Source organism: Gossypium arboreum, chromosome 1 (genome assembly GCF_025698485.1).
Source record: "Gossypium arboreum isolate Shixiya-1 chromosome 1, ASM2569848v2, whole genome shotgun sequence".
Taxonomy (NCBI): domain Eukaryota; kingdom Viridiplantae; phylum Streptophyta; class Magnoliopsida; order Malvales; family Malvaceae; genus Gossypium; species Gossypium arboreum.
In genome coordinates, this window is record NC_069070.1 from 40,699,943 (window position 1) to 40,715,905 (window position 15,963).

At 36.3% G+C, this 15,963-nt stretch overlaps 1 non-coding gene across 1 annotated transcript; it reads right to left on the bottom strand.

Moving 5' to 3' along the window:
* Positions 1-15,584: 15,584 nt before the first annotated feature.
* LOC128281563 (small nucleolar RNA R71) lies at positions 15,585-15,691 on the bottom strand. The gene has a single exon (XR_008271797.1). It is a non-coding gene; the product is annotated as a small nucleolar RNA R71 (small nucleolar RNA).
* Positions 15,692-15,963: the final 272 nt, after the last annotated feature.

The following is a 15,963-nucleotide window of genomic DNA, read 5'->3' on the forward strand; positions in this document are numbered from 1 at the left end:
CTTGTCTAGCTTCATCATTCTGATTACTAGCAATAGGTTGAGAGTCCGCCGACTGTCCCTTGTCGGGAGCAGCGCTACACTCTCAAGATCATCACTACCGCTTCGGTTGGGATCGGATCCATTTCTATAAGTAAACACATTTTAAGCGTAAATCACCACACTATCAAATAATCACATAATGGCATGTATAGCTAGACCCGAACGTGTTACGGTAGTCCTAGAATTGACTAAACCGTAGCTCTGATACCAATAAAATTGTAACGCCCCGTACCCAAGACCGCTGCCGGAGTCGAACACGAGGTGTTAACGGACTTAATTCGTTTACTTACACAGTTCATTTTTTTTTAAATTTCCAGACAAGCTGGCTAACTGCATCACGGTCACTTTAAAAATCATATATCGAGTTCCGAAGCTCGAAAACTGATTCCATAAATTTTTCCTGAAAATAGACTCATACATCTATCTTCAAATGTTTTTCTAGAATTTTTGGTTGGGCCAATTAGTACAGTTTATTAGTTAAAGTCCCCCCTGTTCCAGGGTTCGACTACTCTGACCTTTATGCATTACGACTTAGATATCTCCCTGTACAGGGCTTAAATACTTATGACGTTTGTTTCTAAAGAAACTAGACTCGAAAAGGAATCTTTAAATATAGGGCATGACTTCTAATTATCTATGGTTAATTTATAGTGAATTTCCAAAGTTAGAACAGGGGATCCAGAAATTGCTCTGGCCCTGTTTCACGAAAATTTAAACATCTCGTAAAATACGGCTCATATGATCTTTTCGTTACTTTCATATGAAAATAGATTCATCAAGGTTCAATTTAATAATTTATTCGCTATTTAATTCCATTCCTAATATTTTTAGTGATTTTTCAAATCCACATCACTGCTGCTGTCAGCATCTATTCTTAAGGTAAACTTTACCTATTTCATGGTTTTCCATGGATCCACTAGAATTTGTCATACATAGCACCAAAATGATCGTGATTAACCATCCCAATGGATAATCGTTACCAAACATTTCCATACCACTCAATGAACAACATACAAAATGATTATAATGCTATGCACAAAATATATATAAGCCATTTTCGCATGGCCATCCAAATATATACATTACAAAAGTTCTTGACTAACAACAAAGGGCAATCCTATACATGCCATTATCAGAGTTCAACTAAAAGAGTACCAAAAGGGCTTTGATAGTGTGGGCGACTCTGACTTTGACACTCCCGAGTCCGATAGCTGATGAACCAAAATCTATAAAATAGAGAATCAAAGAAACGGAATAAGCATTTAATGCTTAGTAAGTTTTGAGTAATGAAATTAGTTTCGACTAAAGTATAACATTCATATGGCTAAATGAATAACTTCATATATGCACATTCTCATAATCATACTTACTTCACGCTTCAACCAATATTTTCATGCACAGGGTATCAAACCTAACTAAAGGCCGGAAGTTCATTAATCAATTGAACGAATACTATTTAAAACGAATCGATTTTTCCGATGCATATACGAAACATACCTTATCGTTTGGATTTTATGAGCGTATTAATTGAAATTATTACAGCAAGATCGCTCACTTCCAAACCCAAGTATCTTCGGGATTTAGCCGGATATAACAACTCGCACAAATGCCTTCGGGTCTTAGCCCGGATATAGTCACTAGCATAAATGCCTTCGGGACTTAGCCCGGATATAGTCGCTAGCACAAATGCCTTCGGGTCTTAGCCCGGATATAGCAACTCGCACAAATGCCTTCGGATCTTAGTCCGGATATAGTCACTAGCACAAAAGCCTTCGGGACTTAGCCCGGATATCATTCGAATAACCATGCACATATATCAATAAATCATGACACATCCATATTTCATTTTCATTACTAAAGCTCAAACACAAGACACTTATCACACTTACCGATTTCGGCTCAATAGCCACATACAAAGAGCATGATTTTGATTGGCTTTATAACATGATCTCTATACACATTCGGCTACCCGTCATAGGCATAAACTAATCACCTCAATATATAATTCAAGTAGAATCATTATATCACCGTTTATTTGTTATGCTTGTATGTCATGACTTAATCAAATCATAAACTAAGTTTCATTACTCGACGACTTACCTCGGATGTTGTCGAATGATTTCAACGGCTATTCGATCACTTTTTCCTTTCCCTTATCCAACTTTGATCCTCCAAGCTCTTGAGCTTAAGTTCAACAAATTTTAACTAGTCATTAATCGACTATTCAAGCATTACTTTCAGAATATAATACATATGGATTCGACTTTCACACATATAGTTTATAGTAAGCTTTATAAAAATCAATAATTAATTCATTAGCAAATTTTCATTAATGTTTACAATATAATTACAATTTCCTTATAAGCTGACTTCCTGAACAACAGTCACTAAAGTTTTTATAATTGGAGCTACAAAACTCCAAATCAATTGCCGTAAATTTTTCTTGACAGAAGACTCATTTATATATTATCCATAAAATTTTCAAAATTTTTAGTTTAGCCCAACAATACCAGATTTTTCTTAAAGCTCACCTTGTTTCACTGTTTGACTGAACTGACTACTCTTCACTACGAATCAAATTTCTCATTGTACAGAATTCAAAATATGTTCTCGTTTATTTCATTTGAAACTAGACTCATTAAGGAGTCTAAGCATATAAATTTTATCTTAGGGCCATTTTTGTACAATTTATACTGATTTTATAAAAACAGAACAGGGAATCTAGTAGTCATTTTGACTCAGCCCCATGATACTTCAAATATCTCAAGATCAGTAACTCTTTTGTTTTTATGGTTTCTTTTCTAAGAAACTAGACTCTTCAAGATTTAATGACATAATTCATTCAGCCTCTAACTCAACACCTACAATTTATGGCGATTTTCCAAAATCACCTTAATGGCTAGCTTAGCAAACCTTAATTTAACATATAATTGTTCATAACACAATTAAAGCATCCTCTCCATTCCTTCAATTCAAAGCACATACATTGCCCAATAATATCCAAAATCATATCCTCTCCATCTAACTACCAATTTTTTTCATCCAAATAACATGAACAACAACCATATTTCTCTTCTACTTCCTACCATGGCCGAATGCTCAAGACACCCTACCATTTCAAGTTTGCTCATGGGTTAAGCAAAGAGCTTAATGACTAACTCAAAAAAATGCTAGAAATCCAAGAATCATCCTTGAACTTACCTTGATTTAGCTAACCACCATAGCTGAATTTTTTCCAAGCTTTTTCTCTTCTAGTCACGGCAATGAGGAGCAAAGATGACAACTTTGGTTTCTCCTCCCATTACCACATGTTTTATTATTCTTAATTCCTTATTTTATTTTGTAAACTAATAATGCTAATAGAAAATACATATTATCATTCATGACCCATACCATGGCCGGCCACTAGCTATTATAAATGGAAATTTGACATGCAAACCCCTCATTTATATAACATGCATTAATAGGTCCTTATAGATTAACCTATCACCTTTTAAAAGTGCCACACATAAGTCCTATTAATTAAATTCACATGCAATCGACTAAATCGAAGCTTAAAACTTTCACACATTCATATTCACATATTTTAGACAATAAATATCATATTCAAATACTTCGGTGACTCGGTTTAGCGGTCCCGAAACCACTTTTCGACTAGGGTCAATTTAGGGCTGTCACATGATGAGTTTGGTATATATGTCATTTTGGTTGATGATTATGGCATGAAATGTTGCATTGGATTTGATTTGCTTAAGGTACTATTGATAGGTTGTTGGTTGTGGTTAATATGGTCAAATTGGTGTATGTTTTGAAATGACAAAAATTGCTATGGTTGTTATGTATCAATTATGTTATGTTTTGACATGAAAATAGGATAAGTGATAAGTGGTTAAGTATGCACATGTATAGGTGTTTTGGTTGATGTTTTAGCCATTATGTTTTGGCTTGTAGATTTGGTACTTTGAATGGTTGATATGTTGATATATGTATGTGGTTTTATGATGGAAGTTGAACATGGTCATATTGGTATGAAAAATGTTGTTGTCATATATGAATATTGATGCTAATTGTTAAATGGTAAATTTGGTACATTTGGATGTGAATTTGATATGTGAACAAAGTGGTAAGTTTTGGTTAAACTATGCATATGTGTATACATGAATAATTGTTGTCATTGAGGTACCTTTTTTGGGCATATTGGATGTATGAATATGTACCTATTTGGTTAGCTTGTTTTTACATGGTTTGGTGCACTTTGAGATGCTTGGTTACATGTGGACAATTGGTTATAGGTGGGTACATGTTTGGGTGAGAAAATTAGCATGAAAATGGCCTATTTTTCATCCATACAGCCAAAGACACGGGCGTGTGTCTCAACTGTGTGTGACACATAGCCAGGCGACACGGCTATGTGTCCCTTGTAAGTTTTCAAAGGTTGTATTTTGAGAGTTACACAGGCATGTAACATGGCCATGTGACTTAAGTCAAAGAGTTACACGGGAACGAGCATGGGCTGGGACACGACCGTGTGTCCCTATTTTAAATGCCCACACGGCCTGAGACATGGGCATGCGTCTCAGCCGTGTGAGTCACATGGCCTGGCCACATGGCCGTGTGACCCCTACAGTTTGAAAATTTTCATCTTTTCCCTAAAAATTCTATATGATTTTAATTTAGTCCCGATTTATTTCTAATGTATTTTTAGGGTCCCGAAGGCTCGTATAAGGGACAATATGTATGTTATTGATGATGATCGCTATTATAAATGTTGGGAAGTAAATGATTTAAATTTTTGATAGTTTTGAAATGTTAACTCTAGTGATGCTTCGTAACCTTATTCTGGTGATGGATACGGGTTAGGAGTGTTACATGTTTATTTCTCAATTATATGATTTCCCGAGCCCTAGAATGCTAATCGATTCTTTAGTATATGACATATTAAACTGTATCTGTACTTCAATCGATAAAATTACATGTGAGGGATCAGACCTATACCGTCTCAAGATCGATACATTAAAAACATTGTGAATCTTCTCTAGTTCTGACAACAAAGATAAATGATAAGCTACCAGCTCAATTCTCTAAATAACTTCATAGAGATCGATAAACTGCAGACTAAGTTTCCCTTTTCGACTAAAATAGAGAACTTTCTTCTAAGACGACACTTTCAAAAACACTTTATCACCAATCTGAAACTCAATGTCTTTTCTTTTCAATCCAGCATATAATTTATGACGATTTGTAGCGGCTTTTAAACAATCTCTTATTACCTTCACTTTTTCTTCACTTTCACGAATCAAGTCAATACCCAAAAGCTTTTTCTCACTCAACTCTTTCCAGTATAATGGAGACCTGCACTTATGACCATACAAAGCTTCATATGGGGCCATTTTAATACTTGACTAGTAACTGTTATAATAGGAAAACTCAACCAATGGAAGAAGTTTTTCCCAATTACCTTTGAGTTTAAGAATATAGCATTGAAACATGTCCTCGAGTATCTGAATTACTCTATCTGATTGGCTATTGGTTTGTGGATGAAACGTTGTGCTCAAAGTCAATTTGGTGCCCAAAGCATTGTGTAATTTATCCCAAAATCCAGAGGTGAACTACAGATCCTAGTCAGAAATAATCTACAATGACACATCGAGTAATATGACGATTTCAAAAACATATAACTTTGTCAATCTTTCTAGTGAAAAATACATGTGAACGAGAATGAAATTTGCAGATTTAGTCAGTCTGTCAACAACAAACCAGACTGCATATTTCTTTTTCAGTGACATGAAGTCCATAGTAACTCGTTCGCATTTCCATTTTGGAATTATAACGGGCTGTAGCAATCCTAATGGTACCTGATGCTCGGCTTTAACCTACTAAAAACTGGAACATTTCAATATAAATTTTGAGATCTCACATTTCATACCTAGCCACTAGTACATTTGTTTCAAATCACTTTACAATTTATTACTACCAAGGTGAATTGAGTACACGCTGCAGTGAGCTTCCTATAAAATCTCTCATTTAACTTCAAAATTATTTGAAACACATAATCTATTTTGAAAATACAAATTAGCATCAACAGCAATATGAAATTCTGTATATTGTAGTCATCCGGCTTGATCCCGTTTCGCAACCAGTTCAAAGTCATTTTTTGTGCTGCACAAATCTACTGTAAAAAAATCTTTAGCCTTTAACTCAGCCAAAATAGAACCATTATCAACAAGCATTAACAAAGCATTCCACACTTTCAAAGCAAACAATGATATCCGACTCAAATTATCCGTAACAATATTAGCTTTTCTTGGATGATAATCGACAATTGAGTCGTAGTCTTTTATCAACTCTCACCATTTACGTTGTTGCAAGTTCATTTCTTTCTGGGAAATTAGATATTTCAAACTTTTATGGTGATAACTCTTGAAAAAAGTTATATTTCATCCTTTTAGACTAGGTTAATTGTCTGTACTTAAGTGAACTTAGTTGCATTTTAGGATATTATTTTAACATTTTTAGAACATTGCATAAGAAGCTTGGATGATGCTTAAATATTATTATTTGTTACTTTTAATTGCAATTGGAATGGCTGTGTTTGGTGGTTTGACAAGTGTAGGTTGAGAAATGAGAAATAAATGAGTGAAGGTTTGCCAGGAAAAAAATTTGGACATTTTGTCACCATGAATGTCGTGGCAATTCTAAGAAGACCGAGTTAACATTCAACGTATACCAGTTTCAGGCTAACTGTACTTGTACCAGAAAAATCTACCAAAATATGAGGAAAGGATAATCTTAGGACGTTGGTTTTATCCAAGAAAAAAAAAGAATTTAAGAAGAGTAGAAGATAAACATTGGTTGTTGGATTTACCTTAGGGAGAAAGCTATAAAAGGACAAAGAAAGAAACCTTAAACGATGAACAAAAAGGTGGAGATCCATAGATGAAACTAGAGGGTAGTGGTTGAGTAGAGATGGCAAGAGGAAGACAAGGCAGCCCCTCTCAACCACCACAAGACATTGTGCCGTTGGAGTGTGATCTGGACAAACTAAAGTTGTCTTCTTATTGTTCTTCTGTTATTTCTTAACTATTTCTCCGCTAATTAATTTGATGAAAATGGTGTTGGATGTTATTTTGGTTTTGAATTTTATGTGCCAACCCATGAGCTAAATTTGATAGGGTTGAATTACGTGATGAAACTTTTATTTTCTTCAATGGTTGAAGCATAAATTCGAATCAATTTATTGTTTCATTCAATTGTGTTATTTCTAAGTTGTATGCATGCAATCCCTGGAGATAGATGACTATTCAGCATGCCCATAAACTAAGTCTAATTTTGAAAAAGATGGATTAGTTGGATCGATATTAAATGATATGAGCAAGTACTCGACTGATACTTGTAGTAGACTCTAGACGTAGAGCATCCTTCATACAGAAGGAAAACAATGCATGCTACCATATTAATGCCGATAGACACAAGCAAGGTAACTTGAGGGGTTTTCTCTCGAAAGAAGCAGACCATTTTAGAACTCTTTTAAATAATAAACTAAGTATGATTTTTTCGAGGCATTATTGACAGTAAGGGTAGATTCTTAGTAATCCGGCCTTCCAAGTCAACATCATATATACTTTGTTCTTTGCCGTATCTTTACCATATCATTCTTAGTTCATTTACATAATATTATTGTAGTAATTGCCATAATTTCCATTGCATTTTACTCTTGTTTTGCCATAGCATTTTCAAGTATTCATTAATTCCACATATTACATACATCATTATTCCTTTTAATTGACATTACATACTTATCATAGCTTTACCATAGCATTAATCACATTTTATTATAATAACATGACCACTTTTTTGCCTCAATCTGATCCTCATAGGAACGATACTCACTCATCACTTTATTACTTTATTTGACGTACATACTTGCACATATCACATATCATATTCACACGCGACAGGTTTTTAGCACCGCTGTTGGGGGATCAACAATTTGGTGAAAGTTTGATTTTTTATTTTACTTAGTTCCATTAATTTTGTTTAACTTAAATATATTTAATTTCTTTAGATTTTCCATTAGTGCATGAGAAGAGAAATTTCTACTAAGAAGGAATATCCTTTTGACCTAGAGATTGATAGAACTTTGAGAATAAGGTCAAAAGAATTGAAAAATGGCTAGAAACGAGAATGATCCTAGTCCCAATGACAATCTAAATGGTCTTGGTCTCAAAGAAAATCCAATTGGTCAAGATGCTAATCCTCCTATTCGTTAGATGATAGTGACCGAAACAGACAAATTTGAGAGCATGTTGTGCCAATTTTGGATGACCTGAATCAAGGGATACTCAGAACACAAATACAGGCTCAACTGTTTGAACTAGAATCAGTAATGTTTCAGATGTTAAAAATAGTAGGAAAATTTAGTGGATTACCTAAAGGCGTTCTTGAGGTTTGTGACTCGTTTAGACAACATGGTGTTCTTGAAGACACCTTGTGACTTAAGATGTTTCTATATTCTTTAAGGGATCATACAAGAGCATGGCTGAATGCTTTGTTTTCGAGAACAGTGGCATTGTGGAATGATCTTTGCTAAAGAGTTTTTGTAACACCCCAAACCCAACCTTGATGTTATGGTTTAATCTTGCGATGTCACATTAGGTGTTTTTCGTAAAGTGTTATATCGATGAAAACTCTTACTATATATTTAACCTCTTTGTGTTTCTGAGTTATGTCATTCATTTCAAAACTTGCGTCACTAACCAAAAAGTATTTACTTTAAAATTGTTATTCATTTCCAAAAATATCATTTTATAGCGGAAGCTTTTTAAAATAGTTGCGTACTTGTGTTTACTTTGTAAAAACATTGTTTCTTATGAAAACCCGTGTCATTTCCTTATGCTAGTAGTTATAAATCAAAGCAATTAAAAATCCCAAAATAAAATCCAAAGAGGCCTTATTACAGTAAAATTACCCAAATTATAAAAATTATGGCTGCCTTTGTGTCCTTCACAGCACTGATCCGCCTAAGCCTGGTGATTACTTGTACAGATAAACAGATGGGTGAGTTTACGAAAACTCAGTGTGTAATCCCATATAAGCAAAAAGTTCGAAAACAAGCACAGTCTGAGCCTAAACCCTTTTCAAAATTAGTGACAATATCAGTTTGGGCTTTAGCCCATCTCAATACAGAAACAGTCATGTGTTTGGGCCTTGGTCCATTACAGTAATAATAAAAAGTGCAGTAACAGTAATCAGCGTAGTAACAGTTTAATTGGTATACAAATCCTACCCATCCAACCTCTACACTCTATCTCCGTCCAACCCTACACTATATGTAGGGATATAATCAACCCACCTATCCCTACACTCCAGAATTAGCACCGGTTCGGCACTAAACAGTAATATGCTGCTGGGCTGCCAGTAATTTAGGCTCAAAGCCTTTTAGTACACATCTTCCGATCAGTATAAACCAATCCCCATGCAATGCATCATACAGTCATGTCGTGTCATATCATAGAATCATACATGTATCCATTAAATTTTAAATAACATGCTAAAATACGGTCATACACGCACATATATATATATATATATATATACATCACATAGGGCAAAACAGCCACCTTACCACATAAGGGCAAAACAGTCATTTTACCACATAAGGGTAAAATAATTATTTTATCAATTAGGAGTCCAGGCACACTTACTGACCCAACAGTAAGTCCACAGTCATATCAGGTGACCCGTGCAACCTTAACAGTCAAACAGTGGAAATGGGCCCACACAGCCCAGAAATGACCTTGGTCGCATGAATACATAGCCTGGCCCAATATTCTCTACACATCCGTATGATTTGCCCATGTGAGACCTACAAGTCCTTCGGGTCCACACGACCCATTTCGGCCCAATATGGCCCAAAACGACCTAAGCCCACGAAATCGCTCATGGTGGCCTCTACGATCAAACGCCCATGTTTATGCGTTTGAATTACCACACGAATGAGCACACGCCCGTGTAGCGTTAATGGTCACATTTTTTGGATTTTGTCGATATATGATTTGGGCAGTGTTTACACACTTTGTTTGCGAAAAGGCGCAGAAGCCCATGAGCACCAAACCTATATCCAATCAAGACACTCTGTCAGTCCTTTAATCAGTAGGGTTAATCACCCTCTTTTAATACTTAACCCGAAATAATATTGATACTTACCTTGATTGAATGAGTGTGGTTTAGCCCGCTTAAACCCCTAACGAAGGTTGATAACAAACTCTTTGATAGATATCTGTGTTACAAGCAGACTTTATTAATCATGATTATTCATACACATGGCTTAAATCAGCATAGGTTAGCTTACAATAACACAGAACCCAAGGACTCAGGTAGAACACGATGACAAGAATAGAGTTACCTTCGATCGAGTGATGAAAGAAAGGTTTCGAATGCTTCAGTAACACTTGTAAACCCCTTCAGTCTTTGAGAAGTTCTAAAAACTGAAAGGAGCACCACCAAGAATAGAGAGGAGATAATAATTGGCAATAAAAGAAGAAAAGAGGAGAAAAGTCGAAAGGGCCAGAGAAAAAAAAGGACTTACCACACGATATTCAACCAACGCACGCCTGTTGGAAGAAGAGCGAAAAAACGTAGAAGGGAAGTCGGCAGAGAAGCAAGCAAGATTGCCCAAAATTGAAAACAAGAGAAAGGGGGAAAAAGAAGCAATAATCGACAACAATTGACCAAAATGGGTAGAGGAAGAAGAGCAATGCCAAAAGAAAAATACAACATGAAATCGCTTCAACAATATTCGGCCAAGGTTTGGGAAAGTAGAGGGGAGATAAGAATTGATTAGACTGGGTTTGTAGAAGGAAAACAAAGCCAACAACTGAAATGAACCTAAATGATATTCGAAAAAAGCCAAAAAAAAAAGAAGATATTAATCACACCCCTAACACAATTTGTCCCCAAAGAAACCAACAAAAAAAGAGGTAGAAAGCAAAGTACCCAAACCAAAATTGAAAATTTCCTAAATCCAAATTCAATGAGCATCTAGAATCCCCATTTGGCATAACACTCCCCCCCTCAACTCCTCATGATCTTTTCCCGATATCCCTCTACAAATTCGGGTACACAATCCCCACACTTCCAAGTCCCACATTTTCCTCCTAAAATCACTCCACCATCATCTCCTCAACTGCCAAATTCAAACACTACCCAACTAGGCAGTGTTTTGGTCAACTCCAACTTCCCACAGGGCAAGAGCAGCAAAATAATTACCTTTACACATAGTAGGACTCGAACTCAAGACCTTTAGTAACAATGCCACGCCACTTATCCCTTAGACTAGCAGGCCCATTCTATCATAAAATGCTCACATTTATTTAAGAACCTACTGACTAGAGACAAGGCTTATTCAAGTAAGAAACAACATTTTTGCACAAGCCAAGGCTTGAACCTAAGACTTCTCAGACACTTTCTAGAACACTTAACCACTGAAGTAGATACACACTTGTGTCACTTTCTTACAAAACTAAACATTTTTGTACTGCCTCCTAACTATTCCCATGCTCAAAACCTAATACTTCTAGGCCCAAAATTTGGGACGTTACAATTCACCCCTCCTTAAAGAAATTGTCCCTGAAATTTTCGACTATCAGACCAGTCACATAACTCAGGCTACATCATTACACTCCCACTGCGAACTTAAGTTTCAAAACACCACCACATTTAACTTGAGTGATTTCAATACAGTCTGTAAATAGACTGGGACAGTGCGTCAATCCAATACTGGACCACATTAGGGGCGCACTAGCAATACCAGTAAAAAGCTCAGCTCCATTAGACTGGAATCATTTTGACCGGCCCTTGGCCCCCATATCTAGCATTGGGTCCAGTAACCCTCTCCAACATCCGTAACATAGCTTAGAATAGCGCGTCTTCCCTAGCTGTACGATCAAGAGTTCCAGTACCTGCAGTGCTCATTATCGAATTGCATTTTATCTTGAATTAACAGTTTTATGTAGATCAGTTTACAGTTCCAGTTGTTTATTAATAGATATTTTATAGAGACAATATCAAAAGTATAGAGTTTTATTTTCGCACAACGTAGTGTTTATTGGTGTCAATCGGTTTTTCTAAAGTTTTAGTATGCACTACTAAAGAGTTTGCAGTATGGTATACTACCTACAATAGCCTTAGTAATCCTACGTACGACAGTTGCAATCAAAATCAAAATACAGTTTTCAGAGAGAACTTACTGGATTGGTACGGAGACTCGATGCACCATACATTCAATAAAAACATTACAAAATACCTCCAAATCATTTGGAACAGTTCTTTTTGAAAATTCCAAGTTTTAGAAGAAACTCAAATCCACAGTCGAGTTTTGCAACCTGGCTCTAATACCACTAAATGTAACACCCCAACTCGGCTTGGACATTATGGTCAAATCTGGCGATGTCACATTGGGTTTTTTTCGTAAAGTGCTAAATTGATGAAAACTCTTACTATATATTTAACCTCTTTGTGTTTCTGAGTTGTCATTCATTTCACGACTTTTGTCACTAACCAAAAAGTATTTACATTAAAATCGTTATTCATTTCCAAAAATGTCATTTTATAGCGGAAGGTTTTTAAAACAGTTGCGTACTTACATTTACTTTGTAAAAACATTGTTTCTTATGAAAACCCATGTCATTTCCTACTGCTAGCAGTTATAAATCAAAGCAATTAAAGATCCCAAAATAAAATCCAAAGAGGCCTTATTACAGTAAAATTACCCAAATTAAAATTACTTATAAAAATTAAGCAAATATGAAAGTAAATGCGGTTGTGTGGCTGCCTTTGAGTCCCTCGCAGCACCGATCCGCCTAAGCCTGGGGATTACCTGTACAGATAAACAGATGGGTGAGTTTACAAAAACTCAGTGTGTAATCCATATAAGCAAACAGTTAGAAAACAAGCATAGAATAGGCCTAAGCCCTTTTTAGCAACAATGACAATATCAGTTTGGGCTCAATACAGAACCAGTTATGTGTTTGGGCCTTGGCCCATTACAAGAATAATAAATAGTGTAGTAACAGTAGTCAGTGTAGTAATAGTTTAATCAGTATATAAATCCTACCCATCCAGCCTCTACACTCCATCTCCATCCAACCTTACACTCTATGTGGGGATATAATTAACCCACCCATCCCTATACTCTAGAATTAGCACTTGTTGAGTCACTAAACAGTAATATGCAACTGGGCCACCAGTAATTTAGGCTCGAAGCCTTTCAGTACACTTCCTCCGATCAGTATAAATCCATCCCCATGCAATGCATCATATAGTCATGTCATGTCATATCATAGAATCATACATGTATCCACTCCAGTTTAAATAACATGCTAAAATACGGTCATATACGCACATATATATATACATCACATAGGGCATAACAGTCACCTTACCATATAAAGGCAAAACAACTATTTTTCTATATAAGTGAAAAACAGTCATTTACCATATATGGGCAAAACAATCATTTTACCACATAAGGGCAAAACAGTCATTTTATCAATTAGGGGTCCAGGCACACTTACAGACCCAACAGTAGGTCCACAGTCGTCTCGGGCGACCCGTGCAATCTTAATAGTCAAACAGTAGAAATGGGCCCACGGCCCATATTGCGGGCCCATATAGGCCCACATGCTCGTGTAGCCCACATAGCCCAGAAATGACCTTGGTCGTGTGGATACACAGCTTGGCCTAATATTCTCTACACATTCGTTCGATTTACCTATGTGGGGCCCACAAGTTTGTGGGGCCCACATGGCCTATTTCGGCCCAACATGGTCCAAAACAGCCTAAGCCCACAAAATTGCTCATGGTGGCCTCTATGATAAAACACCCATGTTTATGCGTTCAATTTACCACACGAACGAGCGCACGCCTGTATAGCGTAAATGGTCACATTTTTTGGCTTTTGCCGATATATGATTTAGGCAGTGTTTTCACACCTCGTTTGTGAAAAGGTGCAGAAGCCCACGAGCACCAAACCTATATCTAATCAAGACACTCTGTTAGTCCTTTAATCAATAGGGTTAATCACCCTCTTTTAACACTTAACCTGAAATAATATTGATACTTGCCTTGATTGAATGAGTGTGGTTTAGCACTGCTACGAAGGCTGATAACAAACTCCTCAACAGATATTTGTGTTACAAGCGGACTTTATTAATCGTGACTATTTATACACATGGCTTAAATCAACATAGGTTAGCTTACAGAAACACATAACCCAAAAACTCAGGTTGAATACGATGACAGGAATAGAGTTACCTTCGATCGAGTGATGAGAGAGAGGTTTCAAACACTTCAGTAACACTTGTAAACCCCTTCACTCCTTGAGAAGTTCTAAGAACCGAAAGGAGCACCACCAAGAATAGAGAAAAGATGAGAATTGACAATAAGAGAAAAAAAAAGGAGAAAAGCTGAAAGGGTTAGAGGAAAATAGGGACTTACCACACAATATTCAACCAACGCACAACTGTTGGAGGAAGAACGGAAAAAAAAAGAAGGGAAGTTGGTAGAGAAGCAAGTAAGATTCCCAAAATAGAAAACAAGAGAGAGGGGGAAAAAATCAATAATCGGCAACAATTGACCAAAAGAGGTAGAGGAAGAAGAGCAAGGCTAGAAGAAAAATACAACACGAAATCACTTCAACAATATTCGGCCAAGGTATGGGAAAGTAGAGGAGAGATGAGAATCGATTAGACAAGGGTATGTATAGGGAAAACAAAGCCAACAACCAGAATAAAACTTAATGATACTCGAAATAAGACAAAAACAAAGGATATTACTCACACCCCCTAGCACAATTCGTCCCCAAAGAAACTGACACAAAACGAGGCAGAAAGAAAAGTACCCAAACCAAAATTGAAATCTTTCCAAAGCCAAATTCAATGAGCACCTAGAATCCCCATTCGTCACAGCACTCCCTCTCTCCTCAACTCCCCATGATCTTCTCCCCATATCCCTCCAAAAATTCGGCTACACAATCCCCACACTTCCAAGTCCCATATTTTCCTCCTAAAATCACTCCACCATCATCTCCTTAACCACCAAATTCAAAATCTACCCAACTAGATAGTGTTTCAGTCAACCCCAACTTCCCAAATGGCAAGAGAAGTAAAATAAAACACCTTTGCGCATTGCAAGACTCGAACTCAAGACCTTCAGTAACAATGCCACGCCACTTATCCCTTAAACCAGTAGGCCCTTTCTGTTATAAAATGCTCAAATTTATTTAAGAACCTACTGACTAGAGACAAGGCTTATTCAAGTAAGAAACAACATTTTTGTACAAGCCAAGACTTGAACCCAAGACTTCTCAGACACTTCCCATAACACTTAACCACTGAAGCAGGTACACACTTGTGTCACTTTCTTGCACAACTAAACATTTATGTACTGCCTCCTAACTGTTCCCATGTTCAAAACCTAATACTTCTAGGCCCAAAATTTGGGGCGTTACATTTGTGCTATGATGTAATCCGCTAAACATGAATGCTAAGCTTAGAAATGACATCATATCTTTTTGGTAGTTAGATGATGAAATATTATATGAAGCTTGGGAATGATTTAAAATTTTAATTCAGAAGTGTCTAATGCATGGATTTCAGCATTGGACTCAAATCAAAATATTCTATAAAGGGTTGAATGCACATACGAATGGTAGTTGACGCATCTGCCAATGGTACATTGTTGGATAAATCTTACACGAATCATATGAGATTTTGGAAAAGATTGCCAACAATGACTATTAGTACCCTACTGCAAGAGTTGGAACGTACAAGAGGGCTATTTGTAACAATCCATTTTTAGTCAAATAGGAAAAGTGGTTTTGAAACCACAAATCTGAAGTTAAAATAATCACTTTATTATTATTTT